The sequence below is a fragment of the Ochotona princeps genome, chromosome 27 (assembly GCF_030435755.1).
Source record: "Ochotona princeps isolate mOchPri1 chromosome 27, mOchPri1.hap1, whole genome shotgun sequence".
In the NCBI taxonomy this organism is placed as follows: Eukaryota; Metazoa; Chordata; class Mammalia; order Lagomorpha; family Ochotonidae; genus Ochotona; species Ochotona princeps.
In genome coordinates, this window is record NC_080858.1 from 9572599 (window position 1) to 9598578 (window position 25980).

Sequence of the window (25980 nt, forward strand, 5' to 3'; positions counted from 1 at the left end):
CTTATAAATATACTACAATTGAAATGAAATAGTATGAACACCAATTTTTTAAAAAAAAAGCCTGGTTGAAAAACTAGTCTTCAGAATATGGTTAGGTGCTTTAAAGTGTTTTAGAAATTAATGTGCATGTGTGTGGACTCATGTGTGACTGTATACATGTGCGTGTATGTGCATGTGCGTGGACTCATGTGTGACTGTATACATGTGTGTATGTGTGTGCACTCATATGTGACTGTATACATGTGTGTACGTGCATGTGCGTGGACTCATGTGTGACTGTATACATGTGTGTGCATGTGTGTGGACTCATGTGTGACTGTGTACATGTGTGTATGTGCGTGTGTGGACTCATGTGTGACTGTATACATGTGTGTACGTGCATGTGCGTGGACTCATGTGTGACTGTATACGTGTGTGTGCACTCATGTGTGACTATACGTGTGTGTACGTGCGTGTGCATAGACTAATGTGTGACTGTATACATGTGCATGTACGTGCGTGTATGGACTCGTGTGACTGTATACATGTGCGTGTACGTGTGTGTGGACTCATGTATGACTGTATACGTGTGTATGTGCATGTGTGTGGACTCATGTGTGACTGTATACGTGTGTATATGTGCACATGTTAACTAGTCAGGGCCGCGGTAACTTCTTTTCTCCTATTTAGCCTTTCTTGATGATCAGTAAGAACGTGGGGCACACTGACATGCTTGCTCCTCTTTATAGCTCTTTCCTGTTTAGCACATGCGTCCTGCCTTGCATCCAGGATGCTTTTGAGCGTTCTCTCATTGGTGGTTTTTCGTTTATCATCCATCAATGTATAGGTCATCTCAGTGCAGCAATTCAAAGCTACATGTAGTGTGTTTAGCAAAAGAGAACCTGAAAAGAAAAAAAAATCATCCATGGCTATCATGCAAATTCCTTACTATCTTTCTGGAATTTTAAATATTTATAAGCAGTTTTTTTTCTTGTTAAAACTTAGCCTGGTTTATAGGATTTTCCCAAATCATGTTGTGCCTGAGCTTCAGATAGCTTAGCTTCCTTATTAACATCTTCTGATTTCTTAATAAAAATGCATTTTTGTTACATTCTCCTATTTAACATTGCCTGCTTAGAAGATACTGGTTTTGAGTTTCTTGAGAGGTAGGGGATAAATACATTTCAGATAGTACTATTATTGCTTTCCCTTTCAGATAAAACTAAAAGATAAGCTGCATTTTGAACCAGTATACAAAAGTTTTCATAAGGATCTAATAATTACAATTGGATCCATGAGGAAATTTAATTATATAATCTTGACTAGAGTTCAAAGACAAGAAACCTTGTTAGATTAGTGCGTACAGCCCTTTAAAATTTTTAAAAATTAAAATTATTTTTCCGTGTGTTGTACAAATGATCTTCCCATTAGTGGAAGCATATGTTGGCTCTCAGAAAAAATATGGCGTGAAATTTTCAGACGACTTCTGAATTTGTTCTCAATCCTTTTATGACTATTTGCATATTGATCTTAGTAGTAGCTTAAATTAAACAATGTTGTTGTTGACTAACCTTAGTTATTCATTAATTTAGCTAAATACAATTTAAAAAAATTAGGAATCTGGATCTGAAGTGACTTTCTGGATTCAGACCAAATGTGATACAGCTTGCAGGTGCCTTAAAAGGCATCTTAACTGATGTGAAAAGGTCCCTCCTTAAAAACAAATTATTGCTATTTTGTGAAGTTATTTGACATCAAACATCAATAATCAAAAGCTATTTATTTTATTCTTTCCTGCATCTAATTTAGTTTCACTCGTATACCACTTTTGTTCTTATATTTCATTTAATATATATGGTATATTTCATTTAATATATGTAGTATATTTAATTAATCGACTCCAAATAACAGAAAAGACACATAGAGACTTGAAATGAACAAGCAATTAAAGTGCTGAGGTAGTGGATGATGGCTCAAGTGCCTGTGCCCCTTCTGCCCGTGTGGGAGACCCTGTTGCCGCATAGGGCTCCTGGCTTCTGCCCTGCCCTGCCCTGGATGTGAAACAGAGGGTGAAAGGTCTTTCTCACACTCTCTGTTGCTCTGCCATTTGAGTAAAACAAATAGTCACAGCTTTTTGTTGTTGTTGTTATTTGTTTTATTTTTGATGGTGAGAGTGGGAGTGAATATGCTACAGGAGCCTTTTTTGCCTTGAGAGTGTCATGGCCAGCGATAGGTTTTATAGGGGTACTGGGGCACCTCCATGTCTCTAGCAGCCTGGTGCGTGGAGACGACTGTGGCTGGGACAGAGAAGGAATGAAATGGTGAAAGGTGCGGGTGGAAGAGGCAGGAGGTATTTCACATAGCTTCATGCCCGGACCAAGTTTTCAGGTTCCCCCCACCGCCCGACCCCTATCAACAATGCCAGTAATGCACAGATTCGGATTTGGATTCTGAGAGGTCAGTTTGATGGGTACTTGGAAAATGGAGTGGGAGGGACTTCAGCCAAGTGTGGATTAGAGTCAGGCTAAGTGGGGAATGTTGTCCTCATCCTGAAGACTGTCTTTTCTACCAGCTTTTGGGACTGTTCTCTTAATATGTGAAGGCTGTGAAAGAATTAAGAAAAAACAGAGGATAAATTTATTTAAGCATTTTTTTTCACCCAAGAGGATCTGAACTCTACAGTAATTTTTAAACTATTCGGTTGCTTACAGTTCACATTCTGTTCTTCCAAACAGAAAAAGAAATGGAAAGTCATTCTTTTTACGCATGTACCATGCATAGGCTTTCTTTGAAAAGCCAAGTATTTACTTTAGCACTGTTTCTTGAGTCTAAAAATTAACCATGAAGCATCCTTCTCTGCGTTTGTGTATAACAAAAAATGCTTTATTGCAATTTCATCAATAATTCAAATGCAAGTTTTAAAAAAGTAGGGCAGCATAAGGAAAAAAGCAAACTTGTTTCATAATTGAGTCAGTGCAATAGTATTGAATCCTATTGTCATGGTCGTACTGAGGGAGCACCTTCTGTGACTGCAGAGCCTAACGAGACAGAAGACCTCGGAATTATGAGGCGGTGCCACAGACATTTATTTATCTTTTGCTATTGTAAAATGCAAATAATGAAAGCAACCTTTTGCTAGTGTACAATATTAAAGAACACCTTTTGGAAGGTCTCTCTGTGGAATTTTAGTATTTTCAAGGCTGCGCAGTAATAGCCCAAGCTATTTTGGAACAGTGCATACATTAGTGTTCTGGTGCAGCATGATACAGTAAAGTGTGAGAAAGTATACGATCACACCTTGTTTAAATTTGCAGTTTTTGTGCATAATCACACAGTGAGCTCTTGTCACAGGTTTTGACGGTATAGGAGGAAAAAAAAAGCTTATAGTTGCTTACAGATTGGGGTTGAATGTCAATTCCTGATTATGAAAAGAAGACTTTTAAAAATGTATATGCCAACTCTTTGGAAAGATCAAGTGTTGTGTCATGTTCATACTATATGTAATGGTTTGTGAATCAACCTTTGGTTGATTTCACCCAGTGGGAGTTTCAGGATGCACATCACTAAAATGTCCATCTTCTCTGTGTTATCTTGGCTGAATTATGGCCAAAAAATCTGGAGTGTGATTTTGGAAACAACGGCAGTGCTATACTTGGTGAACTTGGATTAATACTGGTTTTCGAAGTTGTCACCCGAGGAAGGAAAACCTGTACTCTGATGAGGCCCTTGCGCAGGACATTTTGGAAAACTTTATTTCTTGGAGTTGGCTTTTGAATCATTTGCAAGTCTGAGTAGAAACTCATCTCATTACTGTCTAACTGCGTTTTACAGAAGGATTCATCATCTTTTTTTTTTTTTTGGTATCCACCAAAATTGGCTATAAATCTCTCTCTAAAATGATGAAAATGGCTTAAATTTACTTTCAAATTATGAAATCTGTCACCCTTCAAGATATTTAGACTTGCATTGTGCTTGTGTGTCTAGACTAGAAAACACATTTAAACAAAGGTGAAAATGCTGTGAATACTGACTTCTCTTTACGTGACTAGTATCCTAAGGTGACCACTGTGAGGGAAAAATACATTTGGACTTAAATGACAAGTTATGTTTGTCTAAAAACTGGTTGCATTGCTTTTAATGACATGTCTATTAGTTTCTACAACAATATACAAAGAAAAAATGCAAATGTCTTTTTTGGAATGCAAGACCAAAATACCTTCCATAATTAGTAGCATATTTTATTATTAAGACAATTAAAGGATTAAGCAGCTACAATACTAATCCTGTGTTGGCAGATTCTTCAGATAATTGTCCTTACATGGGAATGTCTCTATGTAATTTTATTTTATTTAAATCCTGCCATTTACTGTGTGATACTTATTTTATTTCTTCATTAGCATCTTATACAATTTTTGTGTCATTTGAAGGTACTAGTTGGTAACACTTAAAATTTTCGCATCAGTTGACCGCCTCACAGAAATAATTGACCCAGTTTTCAAAACTGTTAGTAACTTTTTTCTTTAGCATCAGTAGAGAACCCACACCATTACATGTGCTTAAAATGTACTATGATTGGAAACAAATCAAAATTTTTAAAAAAATTTAAGTGATCCGTGGTCATTCAGTGTGTATGTGTTGAACGATTTATGGATAGAATGAAAACAAAAAATATCTGGTCTAATCTAAATATGCAGAAGTTGACCACTCCCCCTGCTACTTTGACTAACTGCATTGCATTCATCCTAAGTCAGTAGAAGTGAAGGAATGATTACCAGAGAGACTTAATTGAATGGTTTCTGTTATCAATATTTGAATATTAGCTAGTACTGTCTAATGGAAAGGAAACAAAAAATATGATTTTGCTCTCATAATTTTTTGCAACTCTTTACCACATATGTGGTTTCTTACTTTTGCTGTTATGTCATTAGCTACAGGAGTCAAATGCCTTCATTTTAAGGATGTCATTGATAGTCCTTTTGTGATCAATGGCAGTAAGTACAAACCAGTGTTTAAATATGAGGATCTGGAGCACAATTTTTGCATCAACTTTCAATGCAGCCAGCCACCTTTTGGACATAATAAAGACTATGGTTAATATGGTATGCAGTTTGTACCAATTCTGTCAAATTGATTTTTTTATTCTGGTTAACATTTCATTTTCTCCAGTTTCTTATTACTAAACGGGGTTTTCATGTAGCCTTGACTTTTATAAAGATGTCTAAAGTACAGGGTCAGTGCATGGGATTATTTTAACCTAAGAGCTGCTTCTCACCGTTAATTCTTCAGCATTTATCAATGAAATCAGAGTGGTTGGTTTTGCCAAATTTACTTTCTTAAAGAGAACAGTTTTGAGACACAACACCAACCTGAACGTATACATAGACCTTCTAGTTCTTTGGTAAATTTACTTTACTTACTCATTAATGTTTGTTTTAAACAGCAGATGTTCTATTTGAAATTCCACTGAAGGGAAATATCTCACTCAGATATCATACATTTGTGATCTAATTGTTCATTGACCAACTTTTAAGATCTGTAGGAGATTAAAAAATGAAATGCCTGTCGGTTTCTTCCCACCTTGATACATGATAACTTAGACTATATTGTAAAGTGCCATTGTATTGTTAAATCCTAAGTTAGGAGTACAGTCTTGTAGGAGTTGGGATAGTAAGCCATGTTTATATAATCTCGATAAACATTTCCCCATGACTGAATTTTGAGTGGGAAACTTTGTTTCCTAAAAGGCTCTAAGTGAAAACAAAACAAAACAGAGAATTTAGGGCCTGTCCTATAAGCCTCTGATTGTGTATGCTTAGATCCAGCTTGATACCAACCAATGCCAACATCTGGCAAGGATATGGGCAGCTGGGAATTTGCTGTTTGGAGCTCAGGGACAGAGTGTTCCGATCTGATCGGTGAACATAATGGTGGACTTGAACTGGAGTCTTCTGGGGCAGAACCGTTCTAAAGCGTCTGGAAAATTGTCTTGTTGAGTCACCATGAAGGCACTAAAACAAAACTAATTTTAAGCAGGTCAAAGTTCAGTGATTCCCTCTGGAATTCAGACTTTTTTTAAGCGTCTCATGTTTAAGTGAAAAGGGTCAAAGTTGATGCACTGCTACAATGTTTTGAATGCTTTCCCTGAAGAACAGCCACCCAGGCTGGGATTAGAATGAGGAACTGCAAGCCTGGCACTTCAGCGTCTGGGTTAAAAATATTTTAAAGCAGTAAATGCAGTCAGTACAGAGAGATCCCTGCGAGCCTTTCTATTCAAAAATGTGTGAGCTCAGGGCAGCGGCTGCAGTGTAATTTAGGGCAGTGTATGCTTCATAGCTTGGGAGAATATTGCTTCCCGTTAATGTTCCATTGGAGGACCGTAGGATAGTAGTAATTTCAGAAGGTGATGTTCCTGTTTGTCTTACATTGAAAACTTCAGAATAAATGAAAGGAAACAGCAATCGAACAAGAAATGTAACCATGGAAAAGTACCAATGCATCTAAATTTGAGCTGAGCAGATACAAAGCCAGCATGTGTACAGGAATATTTTTAAGGAGGAAGCTATGGAAAAAACAACTATCCCTGGAATGAACTGTGCAGGTATGTACAGTATGGCCAAATAGCCAGTAGGAACTTTCAAGCCATTGCCTTGTCAATGGTGAGGTGCCCAAACCGTGACTAGGGTAAGGAGCTCTTGCATATTTGTGATGAGGAAGGATCTTAGAAAATGGGAATGTAGGAGGTGTAATTTCAGTACCTGACACTCAGATGAGAACTAGATATCCTGAGTAAAGCAAGTCATGGGCTGGTCAGAATTCCTTGACTCAGGCTGTGCTTATATTTTAGGGGGGCCTCTCCCTAGGTGTGGTTGCAGGATTTTTGTTGTTTTCTCGTAGCTTGATGATGTTGAATAGCGCCTCCTTCCCCCGCCCCCTCCCTGGCCCGGCCCAATCTGAAGATCACATTGGGTAGAAGGACACCTGAACAAGTGTCTTGGACATTAAAAAGGGCCAGTCATTTCATAGGCTGTGTCCAGAAAGTGGAAGAGGAATATTTATTTCACCTTTAAATTTTAAGGAGTCAGGTACAGATTCTGGGCGGCTGTGAGGCTTGGCCAGTAGCCTTACACTCCTTCTGAAACATGGGCTATTCTGGCTGTTTTCCCATGTTGTCTATCACAGAATAATTTGCGGTGCTCTTCATCCCTTCATCACTGTGACAGTCAGAAGAAATTGACATTTTTTAGCTGTTAATTCAACAAGTATCAGTTATTCCAATTTGAGGAATTACATTGTATTTGCTGTGTCCTGAGGGATCTGAATTCAAGTTGTGTGTTTGTTTGGGTGAGACCAGTAAAACAGGCCTCTATGATGATTTTTACCCAAACAGAATAAAAATGCATAGGGAAGGACACACGCCAAGTTATTACTCTACGATGTGATGCTTGTGCAGTTTTTCACCGGGACCTGAGTCCCGTTTTTTACATTCTGTATGTTTCCTCCATTATTTACTGCAGATTGACCCAAGTGATCTTTGATTGGAGTCCTTAAAATTTGGTTGTTTATGCTTCACACCATGAATGCTGCTTATTTGAATATGACAAAGAAAGAAGAAAAAGGGAGAGTCAAGTACTGCAAAGATGAAAAAGAAACAGGACCAAAAGCCATGGCAAGTTTTTTCTAGAATTGGTGCTAGGGTTGTCATAGAGGAGTCATATTAGGATTGGTTCTGAGATTTCCCTGAATCCTAAAGGTGGGCGAGTGATTTGCATTTTTTAAGCAGATTTATTTTTAAGTAAAGTTATTTCACCATAAGAACTGTATGTTGTGTCGAACTTTGGCTCCTCCAAACCGAACAGGTCTTTGCAAGAGTAGTTGGAGGGAAGGGTCTTAAATCAGTCTGATAGTGAAATACCTTGGTCCCTACATCTCTAGGCTCTGTCAGCTGTTAAACTGATGCTGGCCAACTGCTGGCTCCCCACGCTGTGCTGATCCTTTTGTTTAACTGGCATTTCTCTTCCTTCCCCACTTAAACCAACTATCAGAATCCTATAGGTCAACTAGATAGTTCGCCTTGTAGCAAGCTCACCTGAAACATCTTTTGAGGCAGGGCCTATGATTTCATGACAAATAGTCACCCCAGTGGGGAGCTACCGAGCTCACCTCTATCTTCCAAGGGTTAACAGTAACCTATAATAAAAATTTGGTGACACAAAATGCTTCTTTTTATGCATTACCTATTTCCAGAGGCCTAATTTAGGTTTGTATCAAAATGGATATCACAGACAGTACAGCTTTCCTGCTGGGAAGCAAAGTGCTGCTGGGAGACTTTTCTCTTATTCTTTTGGTGGCATCTGGGAGGGGGGTAAAGGAGCACTGGAGAGAGAGGAGATGCAATCGGCAGCCACTTACAGTGTGCCTGGGACCAGCCGTGGTGGAGGATGGTTTTCAAAGGCAAAATAGCTTTGTAGAATTGTTGTATCAGGAACTGAACTTTGGTCTATTGCACCCGATAGGAGGCAGGTTTTAGAACGAAGGAAACAGCAGAAGTGGTTACAACAGATGCCTTGTTTTTCAGCATGATTTTCATACTTCATGCTCTAGCAACAGTGAAGCACTTACCCAGGTGTAAATACAAACATAATAACGTAGTGGCCAGAGAGGTGTATTTGTGTCATTTGAAACACACACACACACACACACACACACACACACACACACGGAGAGTAAGAGCATTTTAGTCAGCTGGTTCACTCCCTAAATACCTACAAAAGCCAGGAGCCAGGAACTCCATTAGGGTCTCTGTTGCAGTGGCAGGGACCCAATGACTTGACCCATTAGCTGCTGCTTCTTGGGGTGCACATTAGCAGGGAGCCAAGTCAGGAGGCAGAGCCAGCAATCCATCCTAGGCTGTCACTGGCGTGAAACACTGCATTCTGACCTGCTAGACTCAATCCCCAGCCCAACCTGCTTCTGCATTGCTCAGTCCCTACCCCAAACGTGGCACATTCCGCTCCTGTCCTAGTTCTCATAAAAGAAAACAAATTGGAAACATATACAGATTTATCATGATGGTTCTTAACTATACCCAGGGGTATTCATACTTTAAATAGAAACTTCTGAGGGGTTGTTTTCATAAGTGTTTATGGAGCTTGTGTTTCTGCTTTTACTGGTGGTGAGAAATGGGGAAATATGGCAACATTATTTTGGAAAAAATGTTTTTCAGTGAGCTCTTAATTCACAGCATGATAGAGTAAATTCCCATTTTCCTAAACTAGGAGCTGATGTTAGTCCAAATATGGGCTAGTAAATGACCTTTGTTTTAGATTCCATGGTGCAGATATTGACACATTTTCTTGCTTCCAGTTTGGGCTTTTGCCTTGATGGTGTCTTGTTCTTGTGCATGGTAAAGGGGTGGGAAAACATGCTCTGGAATTGGGCAAAGCGACCAGAGCCCATTCCCAGAACTTGGATTTCAGCTCCCACTCCGACGATTTGCTCGTGCATGTTTTCTGCGCGTGCGGAGTTTTTCTTGCCCTGCTGCATTCCCCAAGTGGCCAGTGCTTGTGTGCCCTATATACACTCCGGGTGTGCTCTCAGCAGGCCTGGTTCCCACCTGCCTGAAGGAGCACCAGGAAGAAGTTGTTTTCTCACCATGCATTCCAGCAGAAACTTGGGCATGCAGGCCTCTGGCCTGGCCCTCATTTGTGCATCTCAATCACAACTGGCGCAGTGAACACATTGAACATTGAACACATGAATGTTCGTACTGGGTACTCCCACGTGAGGATAGTAGATACTTTTTCTCTTTCAAGGAGTCAGTTTTCAAAAGTCTATTTAATGGTTATTAGGAAAAACGTTGATTTTTTTTTGAGGTGCTGTAAGTAACATGTTCATGGCGTTCTTTTTCAAACACTGTAAAAGAGTTTGAAGGAGTTTTTACTTTGGAGAATGCTTTCAGACGATTAAATCTATTTCTTTATTTAATCGACTGTATTCTGTTTTTCAAATATCACCCTTTGTAAGCAGCAAGACTTGCTACACTGTTGGTCTAAGAGTTGGGTCACTTTTCTTAGGCATTGCTCAGATCTTCCTTGTAATAGCAGCGCCCTGAAGAAAACTAGAGAAAAGAAGTAACGTCAAACCCTTCACTGCAGCTTTTGTCCCATTTGAATTGCAATGGATAATTTTCAAAAACTGTAAGTGGGATGATGATGTAAGATGGATTTTTAGCTCTCTTTTCAAAGTTCCTTCTAATTTTTGCACTTAACTCTCAGAACCTTTACCTAAAATGAGAGTATATTCATGTAGCTTAATGTCCTTTGTTTTCATGCTATTGTTTTTTTTATAATGATTGGTGGTAGAAACGTGCCAGGGCCACGCTTTGGGAACTGAGCCTCCTTTGGACCCCATAGGATGTCAATGGACTCATTAGGATTTAGCCAAGTTTTATGCATTATTCATAATATACATTCACAGCGTGCACACCAACGACCGTCTCCTGTGACTGCTTAGTCAGAACCATTTGCATGCTGTATTATGGAACCATAATACAGAATGCATTTAGCCACATTTTCTGTATTATCCTTAATACATAATGTCATCATATTCTGTTATGGAGTATGTGGTGAATGTGTTTAAACAATAGCATGTGCTTGTGCATTTATGATTCCATTAAAACAAATGTATAATAAAAGTCTTGATGGAAGTAATTATTGCATATGTGCAATAACAGTTTTTAAAAAAGCTTTCATATTATTTCTAGTTTGCTTTTATTGTTTGATTTTCTAGTTATTTGTTTTATGTTGTTTTATGCCTGCTGGACTGATGTCCTGAAAATTTTAATTTTGAAAACAACATACTACCTTCTTTATTCCTCTCATATCTTACCTCATTCGTTTCCCTAAATGAGTATTTTAAAATACAATATATGAAAGAACCTCAATGATTAGGAAAAGCCTGTTTCCTAACTACCAATTAAAGATCTTTGGGGTATTTGTTATAAAGAGCCTCCGTTTTATGTATCAGCAAAGAACTCTGTGTGTGTGAGAAATGAGCTTCACATTGTTAACATCGAATTACCTTCCCAATGCAGGGTAGGGAGAGTCTGAGTTCTAAAGTCAACAGATTCTAAGGCATTTCAAGAATTGATACTTTTTGATTATGATTATTATTATTAATCTGAGACACCTTGCTCACAAAATGGGAATGATAACAGTTTAATCCCAATAGAATATTAGAATTATTATCGTTTTGATTTGTAAAACAAACTTGTAATTCAGAGTAGAGCAACAACAACAACAAAACCCCCAGCAATGTAATTATATAGGTCACAGATTTAAAGAAAGGAAAAAATGTTTATTTGTAACCTCAAATGATAGATTTACTCAGAAGTTCAAAATTCATTAGAGACATAGACGTGTAAATCAGCTTGCTTTGCTCTGAGAGAGAGTTGGGAAAGAATACAGTCAAAGGATTCATTCAGCTTGCAATCTGCTCTTTTCAGAAAGTGCTAGCGGTTTTTCTGTAGTTTGAAGTCATCTGGTTTCTGGTTAGCTACTAGTAAACTCATCATAGAAGTTTCATTTTGAAGACTGTGATTCATTTGGTCTCCTCCAGATCTAGTGCTTTTGCACATGATCACCTCTTACTTCATTATGAAATCATGTTGAAACAAACTGTCTTAGAGTCAGAGGCAAATATAAAATGGAAGTATGAGTTTGTAGAATCATTAGTCTCTTTAGCAATAATGACACTTATCCACAATCTCTTCTACTTGGGATCAGTCTATCAGAGTTTATGTTGTGCCGGGCAGTGTTGGTGAATTGTGGTGATGTTGTCCTCTATCCTACCCTTATTTCCTCTTTTCAGCACAACTTTGCCCTTATGCCCGCTGGCTCTTGCGGCAGCGTCCATGCTCTTTGGGAGTCTAGAGTGAGTATTTCCTCCCAGTTCTCCCAGCTTCAAGTTCTTTTTTTTTTTTTTTTTTTTTTTTTGGTAGTTGTTTTGGTTATGTTCAAATGTTGAGATGGTAATAGATTCAAATATACTGGTATTAGAGAAAACCCCAAATACAATGGATTCAGTTTCAAGTAGCTAGACTACAAGGTAGGTCAGAGTAGATAGGAAAGCAGTCCAGGCATTTTAACGGGTTTGTGAGACAAGAAGAGAGGAATTGAGGATTAGCAAGATAAGCTAAAGGTGCATCTGCTGAATGGATCCTTGCCTCAATGTAGGAAGGATAAGAATCTCCCGCTTCCTTTTTGGCCAGGTTGTATTCTTGCTGTGGTCGCTGGGTATTCCCTCTCAGGACGCTTGGCTAACAAGTTGATCACCTCGTCCAACTTTTATTGCAGAAAAAGTCCTTAATTTGATTTCGGGAGCTGCCTTGAGATCTGGTTGCTCAACTCGGTCCTAGTGCTAGGAGAACACCTCTTTTGGGCTGCTGTAGCGCCAAGAACATACTCTTTTGTAATTACAGTGGGCGAATTTTGTAACTTTGGAGGAATGTTTTGTGTTTGAAAACAGTCAGATGATGTGTTTGACTGATCTGGTGAGTAAAGCAGGCAGGTAATCAAAAGGGGGCCAGGGAGCAGTGGAGTGCAACATGAATTGTGGAACTAAAATAACAAATCTGTTTTCTTTGGTCAATCATAAACCAGAGGATTACAAAACAAGGACTCTAAAAATGGTTCAAGCCGCAGTGGCAACAGGGAGATGAGCCCAGGTTTTTTTACATTCTTTGAAGGTTTACCCACTTATGAAGATTTGAAATGTGATTTAAAATAGGTTCACAATATGTTATATTACTTTATAGCTATAAACTAGTTAAATGTAGTATAGCCATAATCAAGATGGATTTAATGTGTTTTTGTGTGCATCTGTTATAACTGACATGCAAAAATATGTCCATTTTTAGATTGTTGTGCCTGCCCTTTCCAAATTACAAATGCATAGAGTCTTTGAAAAACTGTTCTTTTTTTCCCTAACAATAATAATTCAGTATGTCTAGAACCTAAATGTTTTCAGTGTATATTCATTTGTTTCCTTCTTGTTATTGGTCAGAAGTTACTTCACTTTTCCTAATAATGGAACTTATTTCCGGGAATTCCTTTGTTTGAGTTTATGTTTTTGGGTTCATCAAAGCAAGTCTACTTACTTTGACACTGGCAGAGTTGCTTGCACAGACATCATTTGCATGGATAAGTAGTAAGAAATAAATAATAATACATCACAGAGTTTCACGACCGGCTTGCATAGTAATCTATTTAAAATGATTGTAATTTTGCGAAGTTATTTAAAAGAAAGTGTGTATTCAGATGTTCACCTGATTTGATTTTGGAATGAGTCTCAGCTATTGCTGTGTCCAGAACCTTCTATCTGGTATCCCCACAGTCCTTCAGAATGCTCCATTACAAGAAATAATATCAGAAGACTTCTTAGAAGCAAGAGTAGGTTCAGTGAAGAGTATTGGATTAGCAGAAGATATAATTTGAAAATTCAGATGACTCAGTGAGTTGTCCTTTTTGGAGAAGGCTTAAACACGAGTAGTTATCCTTGTGAATTCACTAAAGGGAGCAATTCAAGTTAATGTGTGTGTGCTAAGAATAAGATTTGGATTCTATAGCAATGGGTTCTTTTTTCCAAATTGCAAACTAAGTTGGAATATGACTTTGTGAATCATTTTTGTTACCTAGGTAATAGTGTTGAGCCTGACATCCATAACTTTAAAATTTTAATAGATCTTATTGTTCCTATCTGAATTTCATTTGCACATTTTTTAACATTTCAAGTTCCATTTTTAATCTAATTTATGTAATTATGTCTTACTATCACAATGTTCAAGGAAGGAAATATAATTGTTTAGCCAAGTAATAAATTTATCCTTTCTCCTTTTCTTTCTTTTTCCTCCCTTATTTCCTTTATTCCTTCTTTTTTGTAATTTTTTAAAAATATTTTTTTATTTTTATTACAAAGTCAGATATACAGAGAGGAGGAGAAACAGAGAGGAAGATCTTCCATCCGATGATTCACTCCCCAAGTGAGCGCAACGGGCCGGTGCGCGCCGATCCGAAGCCGGGAACATGGAGCCTCTTCCTCTGGGTCTCCCACGTGGGTGCAGGGTCCCAAAGCTTTGGGCCATCCTCGACTGCTTTCCCAGGCCACAAGCAGGGAGCTGGATGGGAAGTGGAGCTGCCGGGATTAGAACCGGCGCCCATATGGGATCCCGGGGTGTGTTCAACGCGAGGACTTTAGCCACTAGGCCACGCCGCCGGGCCCTATTTTTTTTTTTTTTTGTAATTTAAATTAAGTCCACTCTTACTGTATATTGAATAAAAGTGGAAAATGTACCATGAAAACAGGCTTTCTAGGAAAGTACTGCATACAGACTTCTCTTTTTTCTTTTTTAAATAATTCAAAAACGTTACTCTAGACTTCTATTTCTTTTTTTTTTTTAGACTTCTATTTCTTAATCGCTTAAAAATATGTTACATATCAGTTCCATAATATGCCCCACCCAGTTCCATATCTCTCCTTCAGAATATACTTGGTAAAGATTTAAAGTTATCAGCTGGATTTTCTGTGCTCAGTTCTCCACATTACTCTGAATCTCTGTTTTGTAAAACTGAATTTAATTCATAGGATTTGAGTGATATTCCAACGAGCCAGTTTTATGAATGCATTTTGCAACCTGAAATACTGAAATAGATGTGATCTGTGCAGGCTTTGATTTGGTGACATGCAGGGCAATTTGTATTACTGCTGGGTTTTTGGTTAAGTTTGGTTGATGGGTTTATGATCTTGCTCATGTGTTGGATGCCTTACAATGAGGTTCACATTTTTATGGCTTTTCAACAGGAATTGTACTAACCATGCAAGCCCCAGGGGGGGAAATAGTACTGACTGCTTCTTTCTGATTGTTGCACAGTTTGGATTAAGACTTCTCTGAGGGCACCCTGAGTGTTGACAATACATGTCATGACCTTTACCCTTGAACTCTCTTTGGATTCTGTCTCTTGTTTTTCTTTTGCCTTTTCTTGAGTAATGTAAATGTAAATTTTAGTTTAGGCCAGTGGGATGATGTGTGTATTTTCTTTCTGTCAAAAGGTATGTAGTGTATAAATTTGAGTATGTGTGTCTCATTATTTTGATAACATGCTTCACAGATCCCAGTAGCTCTGTTTAATATTTGTCTTAGGAAATGTGTCACTGTAGACAAATTTATTTTAGACTGACTTCTCTGAAAAACACTGATTCAAAGGGCTGGGGGAAAGCCCAGTGTGGTAAGGTAGTTCCTGGGAGCCATGTGTGATCTTTCCTCAGAGGGATTCATTCTCTTCTTGTTCATTGTTTGCTTCTATTTTCTGTGTGGTAACGGGCCTCTAGGCGCAGTGACTGGGTTTGGACTGAGGAATTCTAATTCCAAGAGAAGTGACAGGGACAGATGTTTTGGGTGTTGGTTGTGGCACCTTGGTTCTGTCCTTAGGCAAGTCACTTAATCTCCTTTTCTCTTTAATTCTCTTCCTTGCCCAGTTTTTTTTTTTTTTTAAGTACACAGTGATGCATGTTTTACAAGATTGCTCAAAGGAACAAGTGGAGATAATGTATGCAAAACTCAGAGAAGTTACAATTGAAAAGTGGCATTACCAATGCCAGCGATCATAGACCAAGAATTTGCTTATATATAAAAAAAGAAGCTAACTATAATGTTCACGCTTTCAGGAGTGTTTTGCAAAATTCCCCCTAAGACTTCCACTTGGGCGGTGGAAACACGTTTGCAGAGCCTGTACCCCTTCTCCAAACCAACTGTGAGGTCTGAGGGCCAGGCTTGTGGAATCAGAGTTTTACACTTACCCAGGAAAGTTGTAGATTGAATCTCAGGTGGCAGATGTCCTGGGTGCTTCGCAGGGGCCCTGCCTCCGGGCTCTGACTGTGGCCTCCCCGGAAGCCCAGACTTGTGAGCAGAGGCATGCACTCCTCTCGCAGATAACACAGCCTCTGTCCCATGTCGGCTGGGGGTTTTTGTTTTGCTTTCTTTCTCCCCTTGTGCTTATTGACAAGCCTGAGATGGTGTTGAAACTTGTTGCAACTACCAGGAAAGTCTTTCAACTTTAATAGTTATCACTCTGCTCCTAATTAACAAGTAGCAAGCAAGATTATGCTCCACTAAATTGGAAGGACTTGTCAGGCTTTAATATTTAGATGAGGAAAAGACCTCCAGCCATGAAAAAAAAATCCCTGTTGATATTTTCCATAAATGGTGTCGCTTACAGTTCAAACACGCCAAAGTCTTCTGTGTTGTTTATGTAATTGAGGTCTGAGATGTGGCAAAGGGGCAGTGTGTTAGACAAGGCATTCCTTGGGGTGCAGGGTCCCCTCAAGGTACCTTCCCTTCCTTGTCAGGGCAAGACTGGAGGCCAGTGCTGTGGCACAGCACCTTAAGCTGTAACTAAGGGGCCTGGCACGGTAGCCTAGAGGCTAAAGTCTTTGCCCTGCATGCACTGGGATCCCATACAGGGCACTGGTTCTAATCCTGGCTGCTCCACTTCCCTTCCACCTCCCTGCTTGTGGCCTGGTACAGCAGTACAGGATGGTCCAAAGCCTTGGGAGCCTGCCTTTCTGTGGGAGACCTGGAAGAAACTCCTGGCACCTGGCTTTGGATCGGCTCAGCTCTGGCCATTGCAGCCACTTGGGGAGTGAACCAGAGGACAGATCTTTCTGTCTCTCCTATCTTTGTAGATTTTTCTAATAAAAATAAGTTAATCTTTAAAAAAAAACCCATAATTCATGGTGCTGCATTTCAACCTGACTGCTCTACTTTCCAATCCAGCTTCGTAATAATGTGTCTGGGAAAGTAACCATTTTTTCCCAAGTATTTTGCTTAACTGTCTATATAGGTCTATTGAGTAACAACTCTCATTTCAGCTTTCTCCTAATTACCAACATTCTTTGGTTTCTATGTTTGACTATGTGAGCAGTCTCACCTAAGTGTGACTAACTTATGTCACTTGGTACTAGGTTCTTAAGGCTCATTGTGTTTTCAAGAATTTCCTTCTTGTCTTTCTTAAGGCTGGATAATGTTCTTGTGTTTCTATACCACACTGAAATGGACTTGGATGTACAGATATCTTTGTAAGCTCTTTATTTCATTCCTTCTGGATAAATAATGAGAAGTGCGATTGCTGTTGAATGACATGGTATTTTAAGTTTTCCCAGAACCTTTGTGCTGTTCTCCATGGAAGCTACACCATTTGGCATCCCCACCACTGGTGTGCCTCGGCTCCAGCTTCTCCTGGTCCTTACCCACACTTCTCCTTTGTTTTTAATGATAGCATCCTGGCAGCTCTAAGGTGGTGGTATTTCATTGTGGTTTTCAGTTGTATTTCCCTGATGGTTCGTCACAGTGAATATCTTTTCATATATGTGTTCTCCATTTATATGTCTTCTTAGGGAAAAGTCTAAGTCATTAGACGATTCTTTTTAAAGACTCACTTTATTTTTGTTTGAAAGCCATAAGTTACAGAAAGAGAGAATGAAAGAAAGAGTGAGTGATCTTTTTTTTTTGAAGATTTATTTATTTCATTGTAAAGTCAGATATATAGAGAAGAGAGACAGAGAGGAAGATCCTCCATCCGATGATTCACTTCTCAAGTGACCATAACGGTTGGTGCTGCACCTATCCGAAGCCAGGAGCCAGGAACTTCCTCCAGGTCTCCCACACGAGTACAGGATCCCAAAGCTTTGGGCCATCCTCGACTGCTTTCCCAGGCCACAAGCAGGGAGCTGGATGGGGAGTGGAACTGCCGGGATTAGAACCGGTTCCCATATGGGATCCCGTTGTAATTAAAGGTGAGAGCTTTAGCCGCTAGGCCACTACGCTGGGACCAAGAGTTTGTGATCTTACATCTTGACTCACTGCCCACAGGACCACAGTGTCCCGGAATCAGCCACCCCGAAGCCTGGAACTTCAAACCAGCCGCCAGTGTGGGCAGCAGAGCTGCAAGCACAAGGACCATGTTTCAGTGCTTTCCCTAGGCACATTAACAGAGAGTTGGATTGGAGATGAAACAGCTGACACTTGACCCACCATCCTAACACGGTGTGCAGGCATTCCAAGTGGTGACTTGATGCTGCTTTTTTCCAGGTAGTTCATAGTGTTTAGGGATACAATTGCTTTTGTATACTCATTTTGTTTCCTGTAATGTTATTGTTAGCATTTATTAGTTCTACCCATTTAATGAAGTGCTTTGGGTTGCCTGTATCCACGTATAACATTGTGCCAATTACAAAGAAGGATAGTTGAGCTGCTGTCTTTCTGATTTGGATGATTTTGTATTTCTTATGTTGTCTGAGTGCTCTCGCGGGGACTTCTAGTACTAGATTGAGCAGAAGTGGCAAAAACGGCTGTCCTTGCCTTGTTGCATGAAGGCTTTCAGGGTTTTACTGATGAAAATGTGCAGCTGGAGGCCTTTCACATATGGCTTCTTCTGTCAAAGTGCGTTCCTTCTTCTTCTAGTATGCTGAGAAGATTTTTATTCAGTCATGAAAGGATTTAGGAATTTTTCATTTGTTTCGGCCGTGAGATTTCATGTGATTCCCACTCCCTGTTTATTCTGTCAATGTATATATCATACTGATTTGCCTATACTTAATCATCTTTGCATCTCAGGAGTAAATCCCACTTGCTCCTGTGATGTGATCCTTTTAAGATGCTGTTAGGGGGCTGGTATTGTGGGCTCTCTGTGGGTAGCACTTGGCATCTTGGCAGTTCCGTTTGAAGTCTGGCTGCTTGTTAACAGCCTGAGAAGAGTAACAGAACATGGCCTAAGTTCTTGTGCCCCCACCATTCATTTAGGAGCCCTAGAAGAAGCCCCTGGTTCCTGCCTTCAGCCTGGGCCAGCCCTGACTTCTGTGACCATTTGGAGAGTGAACCAGCAAATGAAAGATTTCTCTCTCTCTCTGTCTTGCCCTCTAACTTTGTAACTCTTTTAAGTAAATTCTATAGAAAAAAGTTTTTGAAAGGGCATCCTGTTGAATTTGATTCAGTAGTTTTATGAAGTTTTCTGCATCTACCTGTATAGTCATTAGCAACATTGGCCTGTAGTGTTCTGCTACTGTGTTATACATATTTAAAATTTTTATTGTATTTGAAAGAGAGAGAGAGAGATATCTTCCATCTACTGGTTCACTTCCCAAATGGACACAATGCCTAGAACTGGGCTAATTTAAATCCACGAACCAGAAGCTTCCTCTAGGTTTCCCACACAGGTACAGGAAGTCAAGGACTTGAACTGTCTTCTACTGCTTTCTCAGGCCATTAGCAGGGAACTGGATCAGAAGTGGAGCAGCTAGGACACGAACCAGGTACTATATGGGATACCGAGGCTGCAGGGAGAGACTTAACCTAGGGTGCTGTGGTCCCATCTCTACTGTGGTATCTTTAACTTTGGTATTAGGGTGGTGCTGCCTCATACAAATGAGTTAAGAAGTGTTTGCTCCTCTTCAGCTTTTGGAAGAATTTGAGAAAGATTGGCACTCATTGTCTAAATGTGTGGTAGCATTAACCAGTGACATCTTGAGGTCTTGAACTTTTCTTGGATGTTTTGATTTATTGATTCAATCTCCATACAAATTATAGGTTTTTTCATACTTTCTAGTTCTTCAATATTCAGTCTTGTGGATTTTTGTGTTTCTCAGAATTCATCAACATTTTTGTAGGTCATCCAGTTTGTTGGCATTTAATTGTTCATCATAGTCTCTTAGGATCCTTTTTATTTCTGAGGCATAGTTGTAATGTTTCTTCTTTCATTTTCGATTTTGTTTGTTTACGTCTTTTCTCTGCTCTTCTTAGTGTAGTAAAGGGTTTGTTAAATTTTATTTATCTTTTTAAAAAAAAAGCCAGCTCTTAGTTTTGTTGACTTTTTCTATATTTCTTTATTTGGTTCTCTGTCATTTACTTCAGTTCTAATTTTCATTGCTTTATTATTTCCTTGTCCTGCTAGCTTTGGGCTTAATTTTGTAGTTCATTGATATGTAAATTAGATTGCTTGTTTGAGGTTTTTCCTTTTTTAATGTCAGTATTTATCACTATAAGCTTCTCTTTTAATACTCCTTTTGCTTCATCAACTTGAGGTTTGGTATGTAGTGTTTCTATTTTAATTTGCTTCAATATATTTTTTCTATTCCGTTTGGTTTCCTCCTTAAACCGATGGTGGCTCACATGTGTGTGCTGTTTGGATTCCACATATTTGTGATTTTTCCAATTTTCTTGCAACTTTTAATAGCTCTTTCTACTATAATTGTAAAGATAATTGAAACAATTTAATTTTTCTTAAATGTGTTAAGGTTTGTTTTATTGTGTATTCTGTTGTTAAGGAGAAACTTTGTGTGTATCTGTTTTGTCCTTTTGGTCTGTAGATCTTTATAAGTCAATCATTTTCTTTATTGATTTTCTGTCTAGTTCCTCTATTCATTATTGTAAATGGGGTCTTGGAGCCCCTTACTCTTACTGTATTACTGTCAATTTCTTCCTTCACATCTGTCAGTATCTACTGTATAAATTTAGATTCGCTGATTTTGGGTGCACATATACTTGTAATTGCTATATCTGTGGAATTGATCTTTTTTTTCATTGTCCATTTATTGACGGTGCCTCTAGAAACAATTTTAGATTTAAAAGCTCTGGTTGCCATTTGCATGAAATATCTTCTTCAGTCTCTTAACTTTTACCATGTATGTTTTAAATGCAAAAGTGAGCCTATTATGTTCAGATACTCTATGCCTTTTGATTGGTGAATTTAATCCACTTATATTTAAGAAAATTATTGATAAATGAATCTTTACTCTTGCTATTTTGAGTTATTTCATGTTAATTACTTGTTTTGTTGCTCTTGACCTCTTCTGTTTTCCTTTTTAAGTTTGCTTATATCTTTTGTTAGCGATTTGTTTTATTTTCTATTTTGTGTGTGTATGGTTTTTTTCCATTGTTGGCTTGAAACTCAAGTAAACTATCTTCCGTTTCAAGTTGACAATATCAGTTGTGTAGAAAAAGCATACCACTTTTACTTCTCCTACCCACTAACATTTTTTCTACTAAATTTTTTATTAGGGTTAAAAATAGTTATGTATCCCCTCTATAGACTTCCATTAGTCTGTTGGAATTATGTTTTCATGGTTCTGTTTAAGCATGTGTTCATTTTGATTCAAGTAGCTCTCTCAAACATGTCTTGTAAGGCAGGTATAATGGTGATACCAGTTTTGTTGTCTGAGATTTTGTTTCTCCCTGATGTAAGTGATAATTCTTGGTTGGATTTTGTGTGTGTCTGTGGGTGTGTTTTGAATCTGTCATCCTGTTCTTTCCTGCTCTATGAGGTTTCTTCAGAGAAATCTGCTGATACTTTATCAGGATTCCCTCTTGTGTGACAAATTGCTCTTAATTCTTGCTTTCAAAATTATTTGTTTTTCATTTTCATTTATAGTATGTCTTAATGTTAATCCTCTTTGGACTGATTTTGGCATATTCAATTCTGAGATTCCTGAGTCTGGATGTGTATTTCTGGAGTAAAAATATTAACATGGGGACAGAGGGTGTTATTGCGCCTGCCATTGTGTTTCTGTCATAGATCAGCAGCAAGTTATTGCGCAAACTTACAATGCCATTATGATGTGTTCTTCTCCTGCCTGTAAGACTTCTTGTGTGACATATTCCTTTTGTATAATCAGCTCCACTCGCAATGGATGTTCCTCAAGGAAATCATGCTCTTCCTCACCCCAGGGCCTTGGTTCTGTTGCCCCTGTTGCCTGAAGCACTTATTTTAAGTGTCTGTATGAATTACTGTCCTTTAGATCTTAACTCAAATATCTGAGTGTTTTTGTTAGTGACATATTTCCTGACAACTGTGTCTAAAATGTCACGATCGTTTTCTCCCCTCCCAAGAGCACCTGCATACTCTCGTTCTTTCACTTTGCTTCCTGCTTTGTGCTTCTTCTTACTTACCTGACTTTACTCTGTGTCATCTTACTTCCCTCTTCTGTTCTGTTCATAAATGCCCAGAACTTAGAAGAATATCCTGTGGATTTTTTTTTTGGAGTGAGTGTACAGATGATGAATTATAAAAACATGATGGACAAGAGTAAAATGAAGGTGATAACAATTGTGCTATGATGATGAGATGGGATTTTGTTTCTGGGGTCTTGGAATGAAATGTTGTGTTTTCTAGTTCAGCGGTATTCCTTGGGCAAGTAACCAGAGCAAAGGATTTTAAGAGAGGAATAAATTTTAGGACCTTTCTTGGAAGGATAATGATCATGCAAATCCTACAAAACCATACCTTATTTAATGGAGTTAGAAACTACATTAAAAACTATAAAAATTGCTATATAGTGATTGGAAGTTTGTTTTCCTAAATATTAATACATAGTGTTAAGCAAGTTAAACAATTTAAAGTAATTTTTTAAACTTACAGGTGAAAAAAAGAAGCATATGGTTAAACAGAGATTGCCAATGAAATTGACAGATGATTAACATTCATTAAAACTTTTAATTAACACCCTGGAAAATTCCATAAAATGATACTACATGTAAATGACTATGTGCGATATCTTGGAGCATTCTTTACCTGCTTTACAGAGGGAAAAAAAATGGTTGCAAAACTGCTTAGGATAACGATTTTCTTTAGCCTTGGGTATGTTTTGGGTGTTATCTACTTGTGTCAATCATTCCTATTTGAGTTGCCAATATTCTGAATATATTTGGCTGAGATGAAAGTGACTCTCTGTACTTTCTGTAGCAGAGAAGAAAACTACCTTTTAGTTTCTTAGCACTTCCTTGTCAACAACTCCTGATTAGGTAACTAAGGGAGAATATGATCTTTAACAAAATCTCCCAACCTGACTTAGATTTTTCTAATATGACACTTGTACAGTTTGTAATCACTATTCAGAGAAAACAAAACTGAAGGTTGTAGGAAACAGATATTGTGAAAGATCAAAAATCACCAAATTGTACTGTGTTTGTTGAAACTAGGTTTTCTATCCACCGATTTCACAAAACAGGAGTTATGGTTTTCCATTCGAAAATTAGTATAAGGTGGTTTCAAAACTTTAAAGAGACATATCAGCTAAAGGATTGTGTTACTTTTTGAGTCCCAATAGAAGGAGTGTTTTCTCATGTTTTGCTGAGAGGATTGTCGCATACATATGAACTTACCTGTGGCAGATTTCTAAATATTGAGAGGTTGCAAAAAGAAAAAACAACCCACACATAGAGTTATATGTGGTACAGTACTACAGTACTTACTAGTTATTGCATTTGATCAGAGCTTACCATCTGTTATTCCTCTGGGATCATCATTAGGGACGCGAATTACTGTCCCACACTGTAGTTTCTTGGTGTCGTCAAGCACTGCAGGGACCATGTAGCTCTCCGGTTATCTACTGCCCGCTCAGGGTGATAGAACTGAAATTCCTTTGCTCCTCTCCTGGACTGCTTTCGTCTGTGGGTGTTGACTTGACCATGGGATTCACCCTCAGTAAGGGAAGCTCTCCTCTCTGAGGCATTGGTGAATTGTGAAGGATGCCAGGTCTTCTTGAGAATACACATTTTTGACATGCTGTTTGGGATTTATTAGTTCCCTGCTCACAGCATTTCCTCTTTGGTAAAGAGGTAGCAAGAGGAGGGAATCTAGCACCGGACATTTTAACTGTTTCACTTGACTGGGGCTACCAGAATCCTTTGCTGCAAGAACAAGGCATGATTGTCCTTTGAATTGCTAACTCAGTTTTTCAGCATCAGTTACAATATGCCTGCTTTCCCAAAGCTAATGTATATTTTAGGCTCAGTATTTAAGTTACTTAGGATAATTTTTTTTGTTCACTTGTTAATTGTTGAGTAAGTATTAAGATTTTAAATCATTCTACAGATTAAGGAGCTCAAGCATTGGAACTGAAATAAAAAAGCTTTATAGATACAAAAGAACAAATTGATATTATTATTTTTATCTTTTCTGGTATTAAGAGCCTAAATGTTTTGAAGCTGAAACATAAAGAATAGAGGGAAAAAAAACCAAAAAATTACACTGAAAATACCAATTAAGCATGAATGTAGCCTGATTTATAGAGCCGTGTACAGAGATTATAAAGACGAAGTACAGCTCATGAAGGATGAGATGCTCAAAATTGTAATTCTGACTATGTAATTGAGAATAATTCTGCTGAGAGAGAAAGGAAGTTAAATAAAAGTGTAACCATGTCAGACTCTTAGAGAATTTTGGCATTTAAATGGGGATAAGGATCAAAGAAGAAAGGGTAGGAAGCTAGAACATATTATCTTTTTAAGGATTTATTTACTTGAAAGCGTTACACAGAGAAAGAGAGGAGAGAGAGAGAGAGAGAGAGAGAGAGAGAGAGAGAGAGAAGAGAGAGAGAGAGTGAGTTTCCATCTGCTGGTGCACTCCTCAGATGGTTCCAGTGGCGGGAGCTGTGTTGCTACAAAGCCAGGAGCCAGGAACATCTTCTGGGTCTCCCACATGGATTCAGTGGCTGAAGCATTTAAACCATCCTCTTCTGCTTTGCTAGGTGTATTAGCAGGGGGCTGGACAGGAAGTGAAGCAATCAGGACTCTTACTCATATGAGATGCTAGCGCTGCAAGTGGCAGTTTAACGTACTGCACCACTGCACTAAAATGTAATGAAGTTATCATTGTGCTCAAAAATCTCTGATAACACTGGGCTGTAATATAATTAATTGATATTTTGAAGGAAAAACTGAAGCATTCATATTTTATTTCCATACTATTAAATGGACAGGCAGCAGAGCTAAGTGGAAACACAAGCTTAGACTGGAGTAAAAAGAGTTACAGATTGTTTTAAAGTAAGTTCAAGTTTATAGTACCAGACAAAGGTACATTTGTGTTTGTTTATTCACAATTGTACAGTTACATTTGAGCAGCTTTGCAAATGAATTGTAATTTTTCTCATAATTCTGAGAAAAATCCTGGAAAATGTAAATGAAAACATGTGACTTATAAGCAGAAAGAAATGTAAGTGGAAACATTAATTTTGTGGTACAGGTGAATTGATAAGTGGACTATTTTTGTTTATGAAAAAATAATACATAGCTTGAGAAGAATAACTTTTGCCTTTTGATAAGTTTTTTGGATTTGAATGCTGTGGTTTTCCATTTAATTTTTTTAATAAGGAAAACAAGAAACTTTTAATGTTGTCCTCATGATTCCAGAAAAACAACAGACTCTTTCAATTTCAGTGTATCTGAAATATCATATGGCACATATACTAAACTTTTTAAAAATTTTATATATTTATTTTACATTTTAGTATTATTAGTATCATTTGATGATACAGTTCCATATTCCCTTATCCCCTCCCCAATTCCTTCCCCCCCACCTAGTTCCTCTATATCATTACTAACATATAATTCTTCATACACAGTCATCTGTCCATCATTGCAGGCATGAACATTGGTAGAGAGTCCAGAATCTTATTATCAAGTTGGAGTGAACAGTTTCATTGTAAGTCCATCTTTGTCTGGAAGCAGAAATGCATACTACACTGCATCTTCACATCTGGATGTTAGTCTCCATTTCACAGCTACTGTACATCCCCTTAAATGGAAAGTCATAATACAAAATCAACAATAGAAAGAAAAATAGAAATTTACAATGCCATGAAGTTAAATGACACGTTACTAGATATGACAGTCTCCATTGCACAGCTACTATACATCCCCTTAAATGAAGAGCCACCAAAAAAAAAAAAAAAAAAAAAAAGAGCCACAAAACAATGTCAACATCAGGGAGAAAAAAGAAATTAACAACACCAAGAAGTTAAATAACATGCTATTAAATGATTAACGTGTAGCTGAAGAAATGAAAATTAAGAACCTTCTTGCCAAAAATGATGCCACTGCATGATCTACGCGTCATTGAATGATTTAATGAGAAGAAAGTGTTTTGAAGAGATGAAACTAAGAAAACTACAAAACCC